This window comes from Dendroctonus ponderosae, unplaced genomic scaffold (genome assembly GCF_020466585.1).
Source record: "Dendroctonus ponderosae isolate FM_Combo_2020 unplaced genomic scaffold, Dpon_F_20191213v2 Dpon_F_20191213_1, whole genome shotgun sequence".
In the NCBI taxonomy this organism is placed as follows: Eukaryota; Metazoa; Arthropoda; class Insecta; order Coleoptera; family Curculionidae; genus Dendroctonus; species Dendroctonus ponderosae.
The window spans coordinates 45403891-45424933 of record NW_026017110.1 but is presented as its reverse complement, the minus strand read 5'-3'; the positions used below and the strand labels follow the sequence as shown (position 1 = coordinate 45424933).

The window sequence follows — 21043 nt, the reverse complement described above, 5'->3', positions numbered from 1 at the left end:
ATAATATAATAATATGTATATGAATAATTCTAGAAATAATGGAACCCTATAAGTGAGCCCCTATTAGCCCTTAAAAGGAATTACGCCAATTTTGAATCACCCTGTATATGGTTGTAGATAAAATTAATTTCATTACAGTGAAATAAATTGAGACGACCAGAAAATATCTAGATTCAGAACAGGAACTGGCCAAGAACCAGTAACGATTCTATTTTAAACACGATTTGGGACAGTAGTAGACATGGTTTCGGCATTTTTAATAATCCCTTCGAGATATTGGCCCAAAAATACTTAGTTGCCCTATGCGATTTGAATTACTAGAGAAAGGTTAGAGAAAGCGTTTCATTATTGTGAGATCCCTGACTAAGAAAAATATCCAATTCCTACCCAGTGCCTAATGAAAATTGTTAATACCTATTACAAAACTACTTTGGATTTCCATCATGTTTTAAGCTTTTAATTTAAGAACAACAAAACCGACGTAAAGGTGAACATAAAATTGAAGCCCTTCGAAAACTTAAAACCCCAATTTTCTCAAACTTGGCATGAAAACGTGACGAAACGTTAAAAAACATAATAAAGGGTTCACAGAATTTTGCAAAGGCCAAAATCCAAAGGGGAGGATTTTATATTATATAGGCTGATTGACAAGATTGACGTCATTCCTATTAGGGTGTTGTCTGGGGGTATTTTGGGAGTACAAGAAAAATAGACAAATAAATTAATAGGTATTAATAACTGATATATTTGCAAAAAACTAGTTCAGAAGGATGGCAACAAAGTTTTTCAAGGTAATCTGCCTAATTAACATTACATAAATAGTTGTTACTTCTTAACTATTTCAAACTGAAGTGGCAATTGAAATATGAACAAGTGGGAATTAAATATTTTGAGATTAACATCACCCTGTAACTATTTATTGTCAGTGCGGGCAACATTTTTGTGGTGTACCTGAATCCTTCATATATACATAGAATATATCTATTTTAAGGGGATGTTCTATACTAAGAAGGCAACACCACAAACCACAAATAAAATTAATTTAAGTTGTTAAATCACATGAACTTGTTAAAGTTCAACTCGTTTAACTCCAAACATGTTTGTGCCCGATCACTTTACTGTACACTCTCGGCGGCAGTCTTAGTTCGCATCTTGAACAGTTTCTCTTATTCGCATAAGTAACTCGTGCTCAATTTGCACCGATGCTTAGTAAACCAGAGATTTAATGTGTAATGCGCCCTGTTTATCTCACATGCGTGGTAGGAGCGTAGACCTTCCTTGGTATTTGGTGCCTCGGAAAGTGTTAGTTGTTATGCAGTTATCTCCGATCCCTGTGTCTCGGACATCTATTGTCGTCCCTTCCAGTGTCTTCCAGCCCTTTGTTGGCGTTAGTTCTTACATCACCTTCTATGATCACCTTATTACGCACTCTTCTCGAGCGGCGACTCGTATACGGGGCATTTCCCACTGCTGCATTTCTTGTGGGAAACACGTCGTTATGGTCGTTGCCACAGGGATGAAGAAAGCTCTAAATGCTTCCCATTTTGTCCAAAGGGTGTTTTGGCAGAGGCATTCTACTTTAAATGTTTCTAGTAGGCACTCGCCTCAGCATGCCCATCTTGTAAAGTTAGAGCTCCGCTAGAAGAAACAGTCAACCCACAAAGTATGAAAGCAATTTTCAAGAGTGCCATTTTCACTCAAAAATCCAGTTATTTATTTTACCTCCTCTCTGCGAGAACAAATAAGTATCAACTGGATATCGAATCTAAAAAAGTACTTTTATTATTTTATTCTAATAATTGTGCAATTATGTATGGTATACAAGGTAATTCCAAATTAGCGGCATTTCTGTTAAGGGGTAATACGGGCTCACTTGGAAGGTGCGAGAAAAATATTGAATTTTTTTTTTCGATAATTTCTAGAAGATATTAACAGTTGAAAATCGAATTTCAACTTTGTTATTAAGCATTATTTTGAAAGTGTTCCATGTTTAGTTGAGAGCATATTGGAATACTTAAGCATTCAAAACGAAAAATTACGATCTTTGCTTCAAATTACAAAAAATTTCAATATCAAAAAAGTTTTTTGTCATTGACAGATATTTACAGGTGGATAGCCCTTGTCAATAATAACAATAATTTATCAAACTATGACTTACTTTAAATTTCCTTTCACGAATTTGCGGATATGCAATTAGTTCAGGGGAAATGCTACAGTAACATAGCAGAAGTTGAAAAAATTCACGCCAACAAAGGACGAGGGGAGTGGTTCCAGAAAGATAGTGGACGACAATCGATTTTTAGGTTCCAGTCACAGAGGAAAAAGCATTGGACGTAATTGCAGAAGAGCCTTCCAGGTGCACTCAGAACATAGCACAACAACTGACACTTGCCCAGGCACCAAATAAATATCGGCTACATTCCTACCACGTATGTAGGATCACATTAAACCAATGGATTACTGAACACCGGTTTAAATTGAGCAGAGTTAATTAACCGAATACGAGATGCTGCTCGAGAAGAGTGCATGATAATAACTCATGCACTTGTTTGGAGTTATAGACTCAAATTTATGTTTTTGGAATTTGTAAAATTTAATTTAATAGACAAATTAATAATTCGAGATTCGAAATAGGTTCCGCCATTCAACGATACATGTTGAATTTACCGTTTATTCTTGTCTATGTTATTGTCACTTTCTCTATTTAGCCATGGTTACCGGAGTTTTAAATAATTACGAAGCAACAGATATTTACTTAATGTTAGTTAGGCAAATTACCTTGAAAAACATTGTTGCCCTTTTCGTAGTAAAGGTTTTTGAAAATTTCTCAGTTTTTAATAACAATTAATGTTTTTACCATTTTTGCTGTACTCCTAAAACACCGCAAGACAACACCTCAAAAAAATTGCGGCCAATTTTCAATCACCCTGTATAAGTAGGATTTCCAATTGGGTACACCAGGCCGCTTTTATTGCACTTTGACCCAAAGTTCACATCAGACTAAAGACAAATCGTTGTTAGCAACTATTGACCAAAGCTGAATTTTTATCAAAAAATTGCATAAAAAGACTTTTCTGGTTTAAAAAATGTTCTTAATTTGAAGCAAAGATCTCTTTTTTCGTGTCTACTGGTTAAGTATTTCAATAGGGTTCCAATCAAACATGGCACGATTTCAAAATAATATATTTTTCAAAGCTGAAATTCTATTTTCAACCGTTAATATGGGTATTCTAGAAATTTTCATATTTTTGCACTCCCTTCAAATAAGTCATTCACCCCGCATTACACTATATTTATATGTAATACAATTTATATGATAGTGTCCAATAACGCGGTCGAACTGTTGTTGTTCGCCAGCCAGCATGATTATTTAAATTGTCGGATTTCCTAAATTTAAATCTTGCATAGACTTCCTGATGAAATGAGCCGAATGCCATGTACATTTAAAATAGGGAATGCCCACTTTGGGCCTCCTCTGGAATACCCTAAGGATAGCTTGAAGACTGGTACTGAAGAGTAGCGCTTAAATTAGCCACCCGCCAAAGCCTCCACAAGAGCTGAAAGTTGACTTACGTGATTACAGAATCTATTACGATTTGCTTCCATGTCCTCAGGAACAGTCCGACTTATAATTTGTTTCCCTATTTCAGAGAATCTCACACATTTTTCGCTGATTGTGCCTTTCTTATGTGGAGCAATTGATCCTTTTCAACCCTTTCCCGCAAACTTTGCACAATTTTTCTTCCACAAAATGGCTTTAATGCTATGCGTATTCCAGGCACTTTAAAAAGCTGAATAACATCGTTGCCAAGGCAAGGAAATGAGACGAAAAAAAAACTGACTCTCGATTTAGCTGGTTGGCTTACTACACACATGTAGAAAACCAACCCCAAATTCTAGTTAATCCTTAATGTTTTACCAAACGGTTAAACAGAACATGAAAACACATAAAGCTGCTATTTAGAAACATGTAATATCCGGTATAGTTTGGCAATTTTTTGTACTTAATTTTCTACTGAAACTCTGCCCTCTAACAATTATAGCCACAGCGCTTCGGGGCACCCTTGGGGGGGCCTGGGGGTAGAATGCTCACCAACTTGCTTACTGCTTGCAAAACAGAAATGGGAATCTAAAAAATAAATTGTGAGTTACATTGGTGAAGTCCTCCGCCAGTTACTTTTTTACATTGAATATATTCTGAACTACTTCTGCCTGGCTCGGCTTTTTAGGGGCATCTGGCTGCCACTGAGGTGCTGCCTGGCGCCTAGATCGGTGATTTGCTTTGCCATCATTACTAATGGGCGGTGGCATCTGAAGTCAAGCAGCCGAATAAAAGTGTTTTAAAGTTTCTACTACTTACGATTGCATGGTCATCTTGTGGGACTGGAGCCCCGCGGGTATAAAGAGTCAGCACACAAAGCACGAAAACAATTTTTAGAGGTCCCATATTTGTGTCCAAAATTGGTTTATTTAATCAATGACCTTTCTGCGCAAAGGAACCAGCCTCAATTGGGTACTGAATCTAGGAAAAGTACTTTTTATTCTAATATTTATACAGATATACATAGGAGCAGTGTTTTTTATATGCATATACATTATAGGCCTGTTTTATCGCATTTTGACCTAAAGTTCACTGCGTTTTTGTAAAATGCACGGTAATATATAATCCATTTTATATGATAGTATCAGAACAAGGTCAAATTGTTGTTGCTTGCCAGCATGATTATTGAAACTGTGGGTTTTCCCAGATTTAAACCTAGGATAGCAGTGACTTTTCGGTCACTGAAAAAATCAGTACATTGCAATTAGTTTCGCATGTTTTTCTGGATAAAACTGTAATGCAAATAGTGAAATTATCGAAAAGGATTATTTTGATTAATGTGCTGTCGGCACAAAGACAGGGGTCAGAAACAATCGAACATATTTAATCAAAGTCAAACGGGTGCCTATCTAAGTGTACTGCGAAGTTTCTGGTTTATGGTAGAACTGAAACATATTTTTTTCAGGCTTTTCTGAAAATGTAAAACTGCACTAGAATTAGGTGCAATAGTTGTTGCATATCTCAGGTGAATATACACAACATAAATTTTTGTGGTTTTTGCACCATTTTCGTGTTTAGATGGGGTCCAATGATCCTATTGCGTCTTCAGGAGAACACCGTTCACTTTCACTCCATATTCTGTATTCTCTGAACCTTCCTAAAATATTTAGTTTGAGTATGAGTTAAATATGAAGGGTGAGAGAACACAGCCCTGGCGAACTTCTCTTCCTATTTTCACTCCAGACGTCGATGACTGGGACATCAAAAATAAAGTAAACAATAGCTAGAGATAATGGGCGTAAAGGAGAACGGGCAGAAAGACAGGGAGATCAGGCATAGATACAAGTACCCTGAAACAGCAAAAGAGAAATGTCGGGAAGAAAAACGTTATTATTTTGAAAAGACCGAAAATACATCACTAAAAATAAACGACCAGGAAAAGAACACAAGAGTGGCCACAACGAAAACATAGGTAGTACAACGGTGGTAGCAGAAAAAAAACAAACAAAGACCAGAAAAATATCAAAAGAATCCAAAGAAAAAGTAGAAGAACGACGACCAATGTATAAAGAGGGCAAATATGCAATTGATGGCTATAGACAAACAAGAGAAACAAGGAAATTGATAAGAAAAGATCTGAAAAATTACTATGAGGAATTGGCCGAAGATATAATAGAGAAGAACTAAAGTATGAGTAAATTGAAACGGAAAGAAGGTATAACCAGATCATAGCTATCAAAAACAAAAGTAAAGCAGAAGAAAGAGATAAAGACAAAATAATAATCACTAACACGTTCCATGAAAACCTATATGGTGTACACACGTTTTTGGTGTGTCATATTTTAGTGTTCTATCCACTCCTAGAACTTACTTAAAAACCAGAATGGAACATGAAAGTGGTGGCAGTCATACTAAAAGCGAGAAGAACGGAGGAGTTGGCAGAAATAGACAAAAACCAAGAAGCCATTCATTAGAAATAAATCTAACGAACCGAACATCTAAGAGTGAAATTCAAAAATTTTCGGAGCTACAAACATAAACAAACAACAAAATAGCGATACTTGCCATCAATAAGAACCAGCCCATGAAAACGATTTACAGGGGTCGGTATTTACAGGGATCAAGTCACCTGATAACAACAGTTCGGAAAGCGAGAATTGTGCAGATGTTTTTAATTCAAAAAATACTATATCTAGAACTCCAACAAAGCAATTTGAACAAAAGACCTCCGCCCGAACTCAGGCCATCAACTATGCAAAATCGAGAAAAAGACGACGGATTTGAATTGCGCGCCATTTGTAGTGTCATGATTTGAGATTTAAAAAAAGGCCATTACATGTCCGAAGACCATGCGCAACGAAGAGCCTTTGTTGATTAGATTTTGGAACAACGACAATTGGATGGTGGTTTTCAAACAAAAATTATCTCAAGTGACGAGGCACATTTTCATCTTGAGCGCTCCGTTAACGAGAAAATCGTCTGTTTTGGGGTTCCGAAACGAAATGAGAGAGAAGATTCATGATGTTGAGAAACAGGTGCATCCAAAAAGAGTCACTGTTTGGTGTGCAATGTAGGCTGGAGGCCTCATCGGCCATTTTTCTTCAAAAATCCAATTGCGCAAGCATTAACAGTGAGTGATGTTCGCTATAATGAAATGTTAACTAACTTTTTTGTGCCAAAATTGCAAAATGTGGATCTCAACAGCATGTGACAAACAAATATATATTCTGATTTATTTTCCTGACTGTGTACTTGTTATGATATTCTTATCTTTCCTGGGTGGGTCTCAGTCAAAGTGTGAAATAAGAATTTTGAAACATTGTTTATTTCATTATGTTTCGCCGAGACAACAGCGCCATCATCAGATTTAAAATTTACATAAACTCATGATTGGTAAAAATCAACGTCCTTTTAGGTCTTTGCCTTCTTGAAAACCTTGAGTTTGTTCTCAAGTTTTCAGTCCTGTGTTTTGACATGACGGAAATGCGGAGATCAAGTTACCACCTTCACAAAAATATTGCCAGTCTAGTGCTTAAAATTGGACAATTAGAATCTACAATTGCGCCATTTAGACAAATGCATCCCCTTGAGAACTAGGAATAAGCATCACGGACTTACAGTTCAATCACAAGAAGCAATAAACAACAAACAGCAACAGCAAAAGAAATCTGGACAACTTCACCACAAACTAAGAAATACGAAATTCTGAAAAAACCGACTACTAAACTGAGTGAAAATCGAGTTGACACAAAAGAAACTTATGGATTAATCGTCGCATGACAAAATGTCGAGCAGAAGCAGAAAAAAGTCGAGAAAAAATTGAACTGAAAGAAATACAAAGCAATGATCAATCAAGCAGAGTTTTTCTTGGTTAGCTTTAGTCATTGTCCACGTTTCACATCCATATTTGTCTAATAAGACTTACATATTTTTACTTTAGATATCTGTGTCAGGTTTTTTGACTTAAGGAGATTGTTTAGGGAGTATCGACATCGATGTATGGCTTGGATTCTTCCTTTTATTTGTTCGGTGATATCATTATCTACTGTGATTGTTGCGCCTAAATATTTAAAACGTTCCACTTTTTCAAAATTGAGCGTGATTATTGATACGTTTTGTCCTATTCTGTCTCTTCTTCCGAGTCGGTTTACACAAGTGTATTTAGTTTTTTCTTCATTTATCATTAGGCCCATTTCGCTAGTTGCTCCTTCTATTTTATTGAATAATTTTTTTACCATTAGAATAGTGTTACCGATCAGGTCAATGTCATCTGCATAAGCCAGTATTAGTTTGGGGCCTTCAGTTGATAGGAGTTCGGTGTTTATGTCCGCTCGTCTTATGGCTCTTTCCAGGACGATGTTAAATAACAGGGATGACAAGGCATACGCACTTCGACTTGTCTCCTTTTTTATGGCTGGGAACCATTATACGTTTTCGCCATTTAGTCGATAATATTTGCGTAGTTCTGATGGTATATTGTCGGAGCCAGGTGCTTTGCAGCTTTTAGCTTATTTATAGCTCTTTGTATTTCAGCGTAGCTTGGCTTTTCCACTGGTAAGTTCGCAGTCAGGTATGTGTTTCATATGTACTGTTCTTCCCGTTCCATATTCAGAAGATCATTGAAATACTTTCTCCAGATTTCCATTATTTTACTTTCGTTGACTATAGTGTCTCCGTTTTCATCTTTGATATACATGACGGATCTGGGATTGAAACCTTTCATTTCATTAGATATTAAATTGTGGCACTCTCTGGAGCCTGGCGTTGGTCTGCTTCTTTCCTTCATTTCATATTTTTGCATTGAAGTTCAAGGTGTGTTCTGAAGAACTTTAAGGTGTGGCTCATAAGTGCGATGGTTCGGTAGTCTCAAATTTGTCTTCTTGGATTCGGTTGCTTGAGTATGAGCACAAAAGTGTACATGAGGTATAAGCACAAAAGGTGATAGCCATTGCTTAGGAATTTTTCCCTTACCGTAAGTTTATAAGTTTCAGCATAAGTTTATCATAAGCTCCGGATTTCATAGTTTCCAAGGCATATAGTATTTCTGATCGTAATATTTTGAAGTGCACATTGTTTGCTTCAAAGACCAGTTTTGGAGACCTGTCATGATCATCGAACACTTCCGACAGGTATACTTTCAACATTTTACGTTTGTCCCCCACGTCAATTATTATACACCCGTTTAACACAGGGTTGTTCATTTTATGTTTGGAAAAGTAAGTTTAAAAAAGCACACAAAATATTCAGATGGAGACGAAAATTTGAATGCAATATAAAGATTAAACCTTGCCATTATACGTCAAAAACAATATCATTTACATATCCTCCACGGGACCTCCCACAGGCCGCAATCCTTTTGAGGTAATTTTGAATGAGTTTTTGGCACATTACCGGTAATGTCTCCGTCCTGTCGTACACAATTGGATCACAATGTGTACTAGATTGTATAAAAGAACTTACCACATTGGCCGGGAGCCCAAACATAGTAAAACTCACTTGGGCAACTGGTACGAACAGGAGAAAGAAAACGAGATTGCTGCGGAACTTGCTAAGGCAGGGACCGAGGAACCACTGATCAACCAAAAACCTGCTTGTGGTATATCTCATGGCCAAGTTAGGGTGGCAGTTGGGCAGTAGATCTTGGAACAACACAGAAAGTACTGGGAGGATACACCGCGATTCCATACCGCAAAGCAGTTGGTGGGACCTCCACAACCAGTACATAAAAATGAACTTCTAGATCTCAGCAGGAGGCAAAAAATAAGGAGGATAGTGGCCTTTTAAACAGGACAAAAAACACTTCTTCAGGATAGGACTGAGCGATCAACCGACCTGCAGGGGTTGCAAATTAGAGGACGAAACCATTGTATGTATGTTATGTTTGACTGCACGACATGTGCAACGGGTAGACGAAGACTCCCGGGTGGAGTTGAAATTCCACCAGACCAGATCATGCGAACTCCCCTCAAGATTCTTCTGGAATTAATTGAATATGCAGGGATAATGAGGGAGTGAAATTACGAGGGCACAGTAGGACAGAAATGACCGCGGTGCAAGTCCAACCACCACCTTGGCGGTGAGTAAAGGGTTTTAGTGAGTAAACAGCTTAGCTGGAGTCACACACAACCCAGAGCGACAGACCACCGGCTCTGGTAGTGCATAAAAGAGCATTTCCGAAACCTAACGGAAAAAAAATGTCTCGGTCAGAACTTCACGGATATTGGCTTTCAGTTTATGAAGAGTTTGGGGATTGTTGGCGTAAACAAGATCTTTCGCATAGCCCCACAAAAAGACAACTAACGGCGTTAAGTCGCAGGATGTTGCGGACCAATTGACAACACTTAATTTCGAAATTGCGGGTCCTGGAAATGTCTCTTTCAATAAGACTCTAACTGCCAGTGTTGTGTACTTGTTGCCCCCTCCTGCTGGAACCACATGTCTTCCAGGTCATAATCTTAAATTTATCTCCAAACATGATCGGTCAACATGCGCCCATAGCGCTCAGGATTGACTGTTATGGCTCTTCCTTGATCGTTTTCAAGAAAATACTGGCCAATAAGACTACCGGACCATAATGCACACCATACGGGTCCCTTTTCAGGATGCAATGCTCTTTCTGCTATCACCTGAGGATTTTGCGAGCCCCATATGAGGCTGCTCTGTTTATTCACGTAACCACCTAGCGAAAAACGAGCGTCAACGCCGAAGAAAATTCGGTTCGAAAAATCATCATCAACGGGTTGTTATTCAATCACCCAATTTGCGTATGTTCTGCATTGCCCATGGTCTTGACGCTTAAGTTCTTGACTCAGTTCGACTTTATACGGATGGAGATAAGACAATCCCAAATGTTAAGCACGTCGGGGAATCGACGAATTCAGGTCTTCCTCCACGCTTTGAGCAACAACAGCGATATTTTCAGCTGAACGAATGTGACGACGATGCAGATCACTTACAATATCAGCAACGGATCTAGTCTCTTCAAATTTTTCCACTGTGTTCAAAATGGTTTGCTCTGTGGGTCGATTATGTCGACCGTAATCTGCTCGTTGACCCCTAAAAGTTGATACATCAGAATCACTATTTTTATAGTAACATCTAATAATTGTTACGCATTGTTCGACAGTTAAACGATCAATATTCCAAAATGGCAAACCTTCAACTAAAATAGGAACCCTTCGGATGACGTTTACCTTTGACAGATCTCAAATAGCAAGATTTTACTCTCCTATCCTCGAATTGGATAACCCGTTATTACTACCTGCCTTCACTCTGTTACATCCAGCCACTTCCTTCATCCTTTTCTGCATGTGAAAGCTAAAAGTTATTTTTCAGTACTTCCATTTCTTTACATTGAGCTGCTAATTATTCCTCTGTTGCTTTCCTAATTTTTCTCTGTACTGCTTAATTTAGGCTGCGGTACTCGTCTTTGTTGCCTTTGCTCTTTCTCTTTTGTTCCATAAGATATAAAATTTCTGCTCTCATTCATGGCTTATTCTGGGTTCGTTTGCTTCCTAGATGTTTTTCAGCTATTGTTTCTAACTCTGCATTTGTTTCCACGTTTTATCTACACTTACTTCATCCGATCCACTAATATCCCTTATACATCGTTAAGCTCTCTCTTAACTGTGTCATAGGTTATAGAGTTATTAGGGAGTTTTGGGTCTATATATGTTAGGCCTTTAAAATCGAGTATTATTAAGAAATGGCAATTCCGCCATTTCTATGTAAAAGAAACTAACTTTAAGGCTTAGCGGCAACCTCGCTAATGAAATGTAAGGGAGGTTTGTCCGATGCTCAACGGCTTTGTTCTAGAACTTTTACATTTGGTCGTCGCCGGTAAAAGTACTATTTAAGAATCCCAAAATTAAAGCACTTGTGCGGAAATATATATAGTCAGAGTAATTATATATTTCAGTTCAGTGTTTTTCTTATACAGTCCACTATTCGAACCAACAATATAGTTGTTTAGACGTTCTTAGAAATACGAAGACGTACATAGAAATGATGATATGATACTCACATCACTACCCCCACACTATCCATATTTAGTATCAACATTTCCTTCACAATGTTATTCTGTTTTCCTGGTGCGAAAACACTTATTGCATTCTATGTTCCTTCCGATCTTCATATAGTTGGCTACTGCTTTCATTCGCCACTGTTCTCCCGGGAGATCCGATTGGGAAACTATTAACTACGGAACATTTTGTCTTGAACATTGCAATGATTGCTGTCTACGATTTTACTAGGGATACTCTAACAGTTTTTAAGACAGTAGTTTTGCGTCGCCTTCTACATCCACATGCCGTTGATCAAACGTATGATTTCTCATCCCTAACATAAGTCAGCACCCTTGTAAGTTGTTCTTACCGGCTCATCCACCCGGGGCTGTTAGCTTGGACCGCTTGGACTGGGTCTACAAAACTTCGTGAGCTATTTGAGTTTGCCTTGGCTTTTTTTTGCCAAACCCTTTACACCCCATCGAATAATTGGATACTTTTTACGTGATAGTTTCCATCACTGAATAAAACAACGCTATCGAATTGATTGAAACTATCGAATAATTGGATAGTTGTTATTCGATAGCCCCCATCGCGAGTTTATAGGCCGAAATTATAAGGATTTGCTTTGAGTTTTCTATATGAAGAATTAGTGAGGTGTTAAGAATTGAGGGGACTCGGAAGTGGGATAGGGAGTTTTAGATTGAAATGGCAGTGCCGCCCCCTGCCTTGTTGGGGTGGCCGATAAATCATGTAATTGTTAAGTTCTGAAGCAGTTCGTAGTTGCAGAAAACGTTCCTAAAGGACAGCAAAATTCACGTTGTTTTACCGGTGGTAACTACGTGCATTTTGGGGTAGAATCAGTTAGCGTTTCAGAAAACGATTTGGACACCAGCTCGTGTTGAAAAGAGATGCTAGTTGGAACTTTGTTTTAAAAACTGGATGGCCCGTCGTATTTATAGGGCCTTCTGTGTGTTCTTCTGTGGAAGGTGTACAGAACGTTGGCAGTGTAAAAGGTTGCAGGTGGGTTATAACCTTCATAGACAGACGGCGACCTGAGAAGAAGGAGACTATATTTATTCAACTCTGATATTTTAGGTAAAGTTTCTTCAACAAAATACTTTTTCCAACTTGTACTTCCTACAAAGTCTTTTTGAAGAATTAAATATTAAATTTTATCATATGACTTGCGAGTTATCGCGCACACTTAATCTGCTTAAATAATGCTCGTTACGTGGAAAAGCAGTGCGTGCATCCGCCAAAATCCCAAAGCTAACAAAATGCGCTGCCCATTCAACATTTACAACTACTTGAGCAGGAGGAATTAGTGCTGTGGTTACGTCCATATTAATGTTTATTTTTGAAGCGAAATTTGTAAACGATGATTTATTGCTGTTTTATAACGAATTGCTGCTATATCAATTTCTTGAGACCGGCTTAATAAAAAAAAAATTAACTGCAATTTGGAAACGAGCGAATCTGTAAATGTGCACAACAAACCGCCTTGAACCCAACAACAGAAGCTCGACGTAACCGAGTTGTCGCAATGTTTGCCACAGATTTATATGCACCTGAAAGTTACCTTCATCCGAAGAAATCAGCGGCGTTTTGGCAATTAATTAATCAATCACCATGAATTACAGTTTTTAACTGAAGTGTGCGGGATGGTTGTCAATTAGTGTATTGGACGTTAGTTTATAGTTATTACAGATAAACATCAACTACCATGAAAAACATATAATCACACTTACAACGGTCAACAGTATTTTATTAATGGCAGTTCGTCAGGTGGTTGATCGAGATTATTCATCCGAAAAAAATGTAGAAAAGGTAATTGAGTAACCAGGTCAATAAGAAATAGATTTAAATTATAATTAAGTACAAGAATAAATAAATGTATGAGATTCAGCTACAAGCACCAACCGTGCCTCAGCATGAAGTAACACAATCCAGAATCCTCACTTGACGTCAGGAGTTGTCTACCTATGACCTGCTTCACCGTAGTAACTTTATACTATTTCTGAACCCAACAAAACCACAACCGAAGTTGCATTATGTTACTGCTAATCCTGGGTTGTTAGGAGGTATTAAGGGAACAGCGCGCAAAATACCGCCCTAGGACAATCCTCGCTAATCCTGCGTTGTTAATAGGTAGATATTAGGGAAACAGCGCACGAAATATCTGCTCAGGAAAATCTCTACTAGCCACTTACTACTTACTGGCATTTATCATGATAAACAGTATCTCAATTGGCTTCACTATGTACTGCGGGCCATCTACAGCCAGTACACGCCTACTAGCTTACTCTCTCTCAACGGGTTCCGAGCCCAGGTACTGCGGGACATCCACAGTCAGTACCTGAACCTACCATAATTACTCATATAAACTGAACAAAAGTTTGACTCAAGTACTGCTGTACGACTACAGCCAGTACTAGGATCTGTCTTTTACCTTTTGAGCTTTTAAATGATACTTAATCTGTATTGGACTGAAAGTCTGTATTAGACTTTCGATATATTTTAACAAAAAACAGTTTAATATTAAAAAAGAAAAATAAATATAAGGACTTAACAGAAGAAAGGTAGAGTGAATTTTATAAAAAGTAAATTATTAAATACAGTCGAAAAGGTTTATCTTTAAGGTAGGCTCACTAATTAACATTTTAGTTAGTGTTTAACCAATAACAAACACATTTGGAAGGCTACTCTGTCATAAACACTCACTCATTAACATTATCTCCAATGTTTAAACAATAAGAAACACATGCAAAAGGCTACTCTGTAAGAAACACTCACTCCTTTTTTACCCCAGATTCTTAGCGTTGGGGAAAGTTTGGCTCAAGCTCGGGCTTCGATTTCTATGTATTTTAGAAAGCTCTCATCTGGCATTAGAACAAAGCCCTTCGCCATGACGACCGGATTTTAGAACAAACTCCTGAGTCACGACAATCTTTTCCGCGGATGATGCCCATTGAAACGGTCTTCGATAGGTTCCGATCTTCACGCTGTGGAGATTTATATTGCTACTCTATTGATCGAACTTTCTACGTGCGGCTTCTATGCCCGTTTGTGTGGTCTTTTGGAATATATTGGTTTCATTGTTTAATTTCCTCTTGCTAGTGTTTAATTCGACAACATTTAATCATGTCTAGTGTGCTGATCCAGAGTGGGTTGAAGGAAAGAAATGAGTCGATGCTGGGGAACTGGGGACGTTGACTTTCACTGCAAAGACCCCAGCAGAATGGTTTTGTTGGTACTTGTTTAGAGAAAATAAATATCGGCTTTATTTGCTCGAAAGTTATGAGATTGTATATGGACTCTTGCACTTATATGGATATATTCACTACTCATACATCATTTTAAAAATTTGAAAAAAGGCATTTGCGAACGTTACAAATTTTATGAAATGTGACTAATTAGGACGGTATCCTGTGCAAGGATGTTCCGGTTGATGTCGGTACAACAAAAAAATGTTCGTGTTCGCGAAAATTTAGTTTTGACGCTAGTGGAAGTTTACTATACGCGCTTGTGCGAATCTGAAGGAAATGACTCGGACTACGAGAAAATATTACATCTGATAAATTTATATAAAAATCAGCGTGAATTATGGGACTGCGGTAATAAAAATTACCACTTACGAAATAAAAAATACGATGCATGGATGAAAATCGCAACAGAGATGAATAGCGGCCTAGAATCGATAAAAGTAAAAATGAGTTCATTGCTATCTTCATTTCGGAGGGAAAGAGACAAAATTAAAACTACAACAAGAACTCAACAAGGTATTTTTATGCATTACATTCACATAAACTTAAATTAAAGAACTTAATACGTTTTAGGACAGAAGGACGTTTATTCCAGCAAATGGTTTGCATTTACTAGCTTTGCCTGGACAAGCGACAGCAATTTTTAAATTGGCCAGTATCTTCAATTGCCAGGTCGTACAGCAAATCACTGCCACTGTATAAAGCTTCTGCTCTGAGATATACGGGTCGTCCAGTAACGCCTATTTACTCTCTTGTTCTTTTTAGATTAATCACAGAAAATTATGGAAGCTGCCGCCGCAATTTTAGCATCATCCATGATGAACAGCACATTTATTTCGCCGCGCAAGCTGGAACTTTGGCAAATGCAAATATTTTTAATTATTGTTGCAGCAATGTAGACGCAAGGTGCAAATTGTGATTTACAGAAAATGAGCATAGCAAGTTCCAGAATAGTAGCAACACTTTGATACCAGTGAGTCGATACCTTGTCACTTAGTTCCAAGATCTTGATCTGTAGCATATTCAGTTCTGCATTTACATTGTCGAGTTTTCCTCTTGTGTTTAAGCTTTGCATTTTCCATTTTGCGTTTTTCGTCCCTTTCCTGTTTTTTTGGCATTTCAAAGATTCGTCTGCACAAGAATGTGGAGAAAGTCGCTGAATCAGAAATATTTATGACTTATTTTCCTTCCCTTTCTACTTTAATGGTCAGCATTTATACAGCAACTAAATTTACAAAAAAATTTTTTGTAGATTTCAAGCTGTAGTTTCCATTAAAAAATTCACTTTAAAATTTGCTCAAACCTGAACAGTGTTTAACTACGTGCAGTCTAAGGTTACTCGCTTTTGCTGTATCATCAATGATAGTACAGATTAGTCTAGACAGCCCAAAATCAAGCTGTATGCCAAAACAATTAAAAAATCAACATTTTTCTGACAAAATTGGCCAATCCATTAAGCTCCTTCCGAGTAAAGACGTAAAACGGTTCCTGGTTTTGTTGTGACAACTGAGCAAACAGTAACGATTGTTTGAAGATGATTTTAGTATTGTTTTTATCTCTCACTTGTATTCAACAAAAACCGTGTGCTTGCTTTTGGTGCCTCAGTATCTGTTAAGTATCTGGTTAAGTGAATTGAAGGATTAACAGACATTCTTGCAGGTAAGCACCAAATTAAAATCATATAACTCCACTCTGAATAATTCGCGCAATTATAAATATATTAGGTTTTACATCAGAATAGTATGAAAATTGCATAAAATCTGGTTATTAACCATAATGGACAGAAGATCATATTAAAAAGCCATAAAGAACCGGGTACCTAATTGCGCACAAATTGCGGAAATGCTTGGTCACAGTCCGAATTTATATTTACCGAAAATCGATTTCGAATTTGGGTTTTGCAAGCCGAAAGCCAGTTATGTCATACTGTGCTAGATAATATTGATTATATCGAAGCAACTGGTTGAGAGAAGGTAACAGATATGTGCATTCGACAGCAACAAGATCCTAATGTTTCTTGAATTAGTCAAAGAAAAGTTTGTCTCTTTGACCGCTTCCATCAGAAATAGTTATTTAGGTTTTCAATACTTTAATCGTGTAGGCAAATTTATTTGTAAATTTGGTACCATTGATACTGGTACCGACCATTCCATTTCTCCGACTTTCGAGCTGAGCGGTACCAGTGCACCATATCGAAACAGTAGTTATCCATTACTCGATCGGCGCAAGAGGCCACCAGTCAACAGAAACGAAGAAAAGTGAGTGCGGAAGTTTTTCTTTTTAGTTTTGGTTTGTTTTGTTCACTCGAAGGAAAACCAGCCATTAGAAAAATGAAGTTTAACGGAGCTCTTTGAGCGGATGGAATCTTCCTGTGTTGTGGATTTATACAGTTTTACATAAATTTTTGCAGTTTTTTTAAGCCGGTGAGTATTAATTTCAACTAATGTAATCTACCGGAAGCTGTTGAGGAACAATGCATTATTTGGTGTCAAAATTCTGTTAAAACACGCAAATTCAAAAACTTTAAGGGACAATAGTATTACAATTAGATTGTAATCAAAAACAGCAAAAGCGCAAAACTTCAAATTCGAAAATTTTAAATATTTTTAACAAAACCAGCTGCAATCGATATCTTTTAACCCACATTCGAAACACAGTTTTTCGCTTTCTTTAATTACACTCTGCTGCTGGATGGTGATATGTATTGGGCAAGCATCGCTAAACGTTTTCATAGATTCTTTAAACTAAACAATTGTGCAACGACTTTTATTTTGGCACGTCGCTTGACTGACGAAATATTTTGACAATGCAAGAGAAAAGAGGTTTTAGATGCCTACTTGAGTCAACAAATCGAAAAGGAAAGTGAAACAGATGAAGACCTCGAAACATTTTGTGCGTTCGTTTGTTTAAATAATCGTTCAAGCCGATCACCATTTTAAACACATTATAAATCGCCTGATGCACTCGAGTAGCGTTGTTATTGTTGCCAAATTTGGATAAATCGGTACATTATAAATAACTGTGGCTATTTTCATATTAATGGTCTGCAACTATGATGATGAGCCAATAAACTTGCGGTAATTTAGGATATTTACAAGTAGTTAATAATGTGCTGAAGATTTGGACTGGACAAGGCTAACATCTATCCACTTTCGGTCAGTTTTATGAATAACGTTTAACAACAATATCGGTCAACGAAGCCTAATTGGATCGATTTCAAGCTTTAACACCAGTTATTTTTTATATTTAATTTTCAAAGAGATATAAAGATTGATATAAAATTTGCGTTATTCCTCTCAAAGTGATTTCTGGTATTGATTAAATTGTGAGCGCATTTTAAAAGCTAACTACAATTTTATAATTGAGACTGTTAAGTGACGTTTGTCAAAAATATCTACTTGAGCAACAGATGAGCTTCCAATATTGTTATTGGTTTTTAAGTTTTGAAGAGCTCAATCTAAAAGCTAACCACAAATCTAACGGTGATACAGTGGTGTTATGTTTGTCAAAACATATACCTGCGCATCAAATGGATTTTCAATATTTTGTTCATTTTAAGAAGATGTGTGTTGAAACAGTTGGAGTACCAGTGGGTTCCAAAAATATCCGCATTTACATTAAATGGGGGCCATCTTAAAAAGACATCTTTAGTAAAACCTGTTTTCATAAAATATCTTCAAACGTATTAAATGGATTTTCGACTTTGTTGCACCTTGTCAAGTTTTGAAGAGCTCACTTTAAAAACTAACCAATAATTCTTCGCTCGTACAGTTGTATTAAAAAATCTACTAGTGCAACAAATGACTTCCGGCATTGCTATCGGTTTTTAGTTTGGAGGGGAGCAATTCGAAACCTAACCACAAATATAACGTAAATACAATACATAACGTGTTGCGTTTGCCAAAAAATATGTACTTTCACGCATGGTTGCCACTGCGCATTTTCACGTTATTCTGTTTTAATTTGCCACCTGATAACAAGATTGAAATTGTATCTTCAATAGGTAGTAATGACTAGCAGTAATTTGTAGTCAGTGACACACTTCCAATTTTATTACGCGACCTATTTTGAAGACACACTTCACTTTCTGCTTTGGTAACCACACAGAAATAATGCTTATCTATCTATTTTACGAGCCACAGTGAAGGTCCAGTATATTTCCCAGCTTTAGTGGCTCAAACTCTAATGACTAGGCAAAGAATACATCAAATTTGAGCCGACAGATGCAAAGTCATGCTTCTTGAGCGACTAACGAAGTAAAATCACGGACGCCAAGTTTTGGTTGAAACTAGTATTTTATTTTCGCACGGGCTCCATTAATTACTTCAGTTGGCAAAACTCAACATCATTAAACCTGATTTTCGGCAGTGGAGAGACTTATTAGTATTAGGAATTCTTATGTAACATTTGTCAGCAACTTTCTGCTAAATTTAAAACGATTTGGAGGCGCATACCTCAATGTTAGCAAGAAAAAAATATGAGAAAATACTTCAGAAAGTTTTGCAAATAATATGGAGCATGTGACCTTTAATAGTGGTTATTACATTTATATATTTGCTGATAATGAGAGTGAAAGGGATACTGCAATTCGTATCCTTGATCAGCCACTGCTTAGCTTTTTATGCGAAGAAACTGCAGGAAGCTTATCGATTGCTAACTTGCAGGTTTCGATATTTCCATATAAATCTAAGCTTTGAAGAAACCTTTATGAAATCGACTATTGTGAGTTGGTCTTTTCTAGTCAAATCAGTTAATCCCGTTTACAAAACAAAGACTTTGCGATGAATAAAAGAGTATCTTATGCAACGGGCTAAAAAGTGACCTGATTTTTTGCTGCCTGATGTTCTGTTAAATTCCAACTTACAAGACCACGCACATTTTTATAGCATTTTCTAAAATTTTGAATAAATTAATGAGTCGCTTATTCAAACAAAAATTTTCGTTTGTTTTGTTTCTGTTAATGGAAGAGCTGAAAATGAACTGTTTAAGTGAAACATGCTAATTTAGTGAACATTTAACTAATTAATTAACGATGGTTTTCTCTGTAACGTCTCTGTTCTTCTATGTAATCAACAGCGCGAGCATAATAAGAAAGGCTTAAAAATATATTCAGCCCTGTGCTGTTTCATAAATGCTATTTTTAACGGCCACACGTTATGGCAACTTAACAGTTCAGGATAACATTTTTGATAACGCAGCAACACAACCGAGGTGTGCTATATCTCCGAGTTAACGTATGTGTTTCCAACCCAGTTATCCATCAAACGTTAAAAATTAAAAATATTAGTTAGAGAGAGAGAGAGTTAACATCAAACCATCGAAGGTTCTAAATCATATGCACCACCGCCACATGTGCACGTGTTGGCCATTTGGGCCACCTACTTCCATACTTGTCTTTGTTTATGATTTGCATTCACTTTCAATTTCTTTCGTTATTGTTCTTGACCCATCATCTCAAACACTTTCAATTGAGCATATACAGAAGAGGCACAAAAACAACCCGCAAACAATTTGAAAATTTAGTAGAGTTTGTGGAGGAAAATAAAGTTTATTTTCAAGACCATTTTCCAATTGTTCTAATAAAGCTAACCTTATAAGACCACCAAAAGACATATTTTTCTTTCAAATTAAAAACAAATAATAGCTAAAAGACAAAACTACGCTCTGATTAAACACCATTGTTTTATTTATTCTCCGAAGTTAACTTGGAGGGATGCACGTTAAGTTCGAAAGCGGCATGTGATTTGATGCTGTTATTCTGAAGCGCTCTTTCTTCATATAACGTTCGTCGATATCGTGCGCCTGTTATAATACAAAGGTTTTACTGATACAACACACCAGTTGGAGCCACATAACGTGTTTGACAGATAACATGCACGTTAAAGTTAACGTGAGTGATATAGCACAGGGTTGATTGTTGAAATCCGCCACGCAAAACAAATTACTATTCGATGGTCGATTTCAAACATCTACTTGAATTCCACTGAATACATTTAAAAAAATTCAGACGGTTCAATAAAAACAACAGAAAACATACCTTCACTGTCCATTTAGTTCATCCCTTCACACATTCAGCCCTGTGCTGTATCACTCATGTTAACTTTAACGTGCATGTTATCCGTCAAACACGTTATCTGGCTCCAACTGGTGTGTTGTATCAGTAAAACCTTTATATTATAACAGGCGCACGCTATCGACGAACGTTATATGAAGAAATAGCGCTTCAGAATAAC

General features: G+C 37.1%; 1 protein-coding gene and 1 long non-coding RNA gene across 3 annotated transcripts in view; one reads left to right on the top strand and one right to left on the bottom strand.

Moving 5' to 3' along the window:
• Positions 1 to 3954: 3954 nt before the first annotated feature.
• LOC109533507 lies at positions 3955 to 4640 on the bottom strand. Its single transcript, XR_002171530.2, has 3 exons — positions 4361 to 4640; positions 4186 to 4311; positions 3955 to 4129 (listed from the first exon to the last, which is right to left on the bottom strand). It is a non-coding gene; the product is annotated as an uncharacterized LOC109533507 (long non-coding RNA).
• Positions 4641 to 16378: 11738 nt separating this feature from the next.
• The window catches only part of LOC109535306 (UDP-glucosyltransferase 2), an 18063-nt gene continuing 13398 nt past the window's right edge, over positions 16379 to 21043 (top strand). The window contains exons 1-2 of one of the 2 annotated variants that reach the window (XM_048667504.1): positions 16379 to 16469; positions 17095 to 17233. The gene's annotated coding sequence lies outside the window, so the exon portion shown is untranslated. The remainder of the gene's footprint in view (positions 16470 to 17094; positions 17234 to 21043) is intronic. The other variant, XM_048667501.1, reaches the window with a different exon arrangement.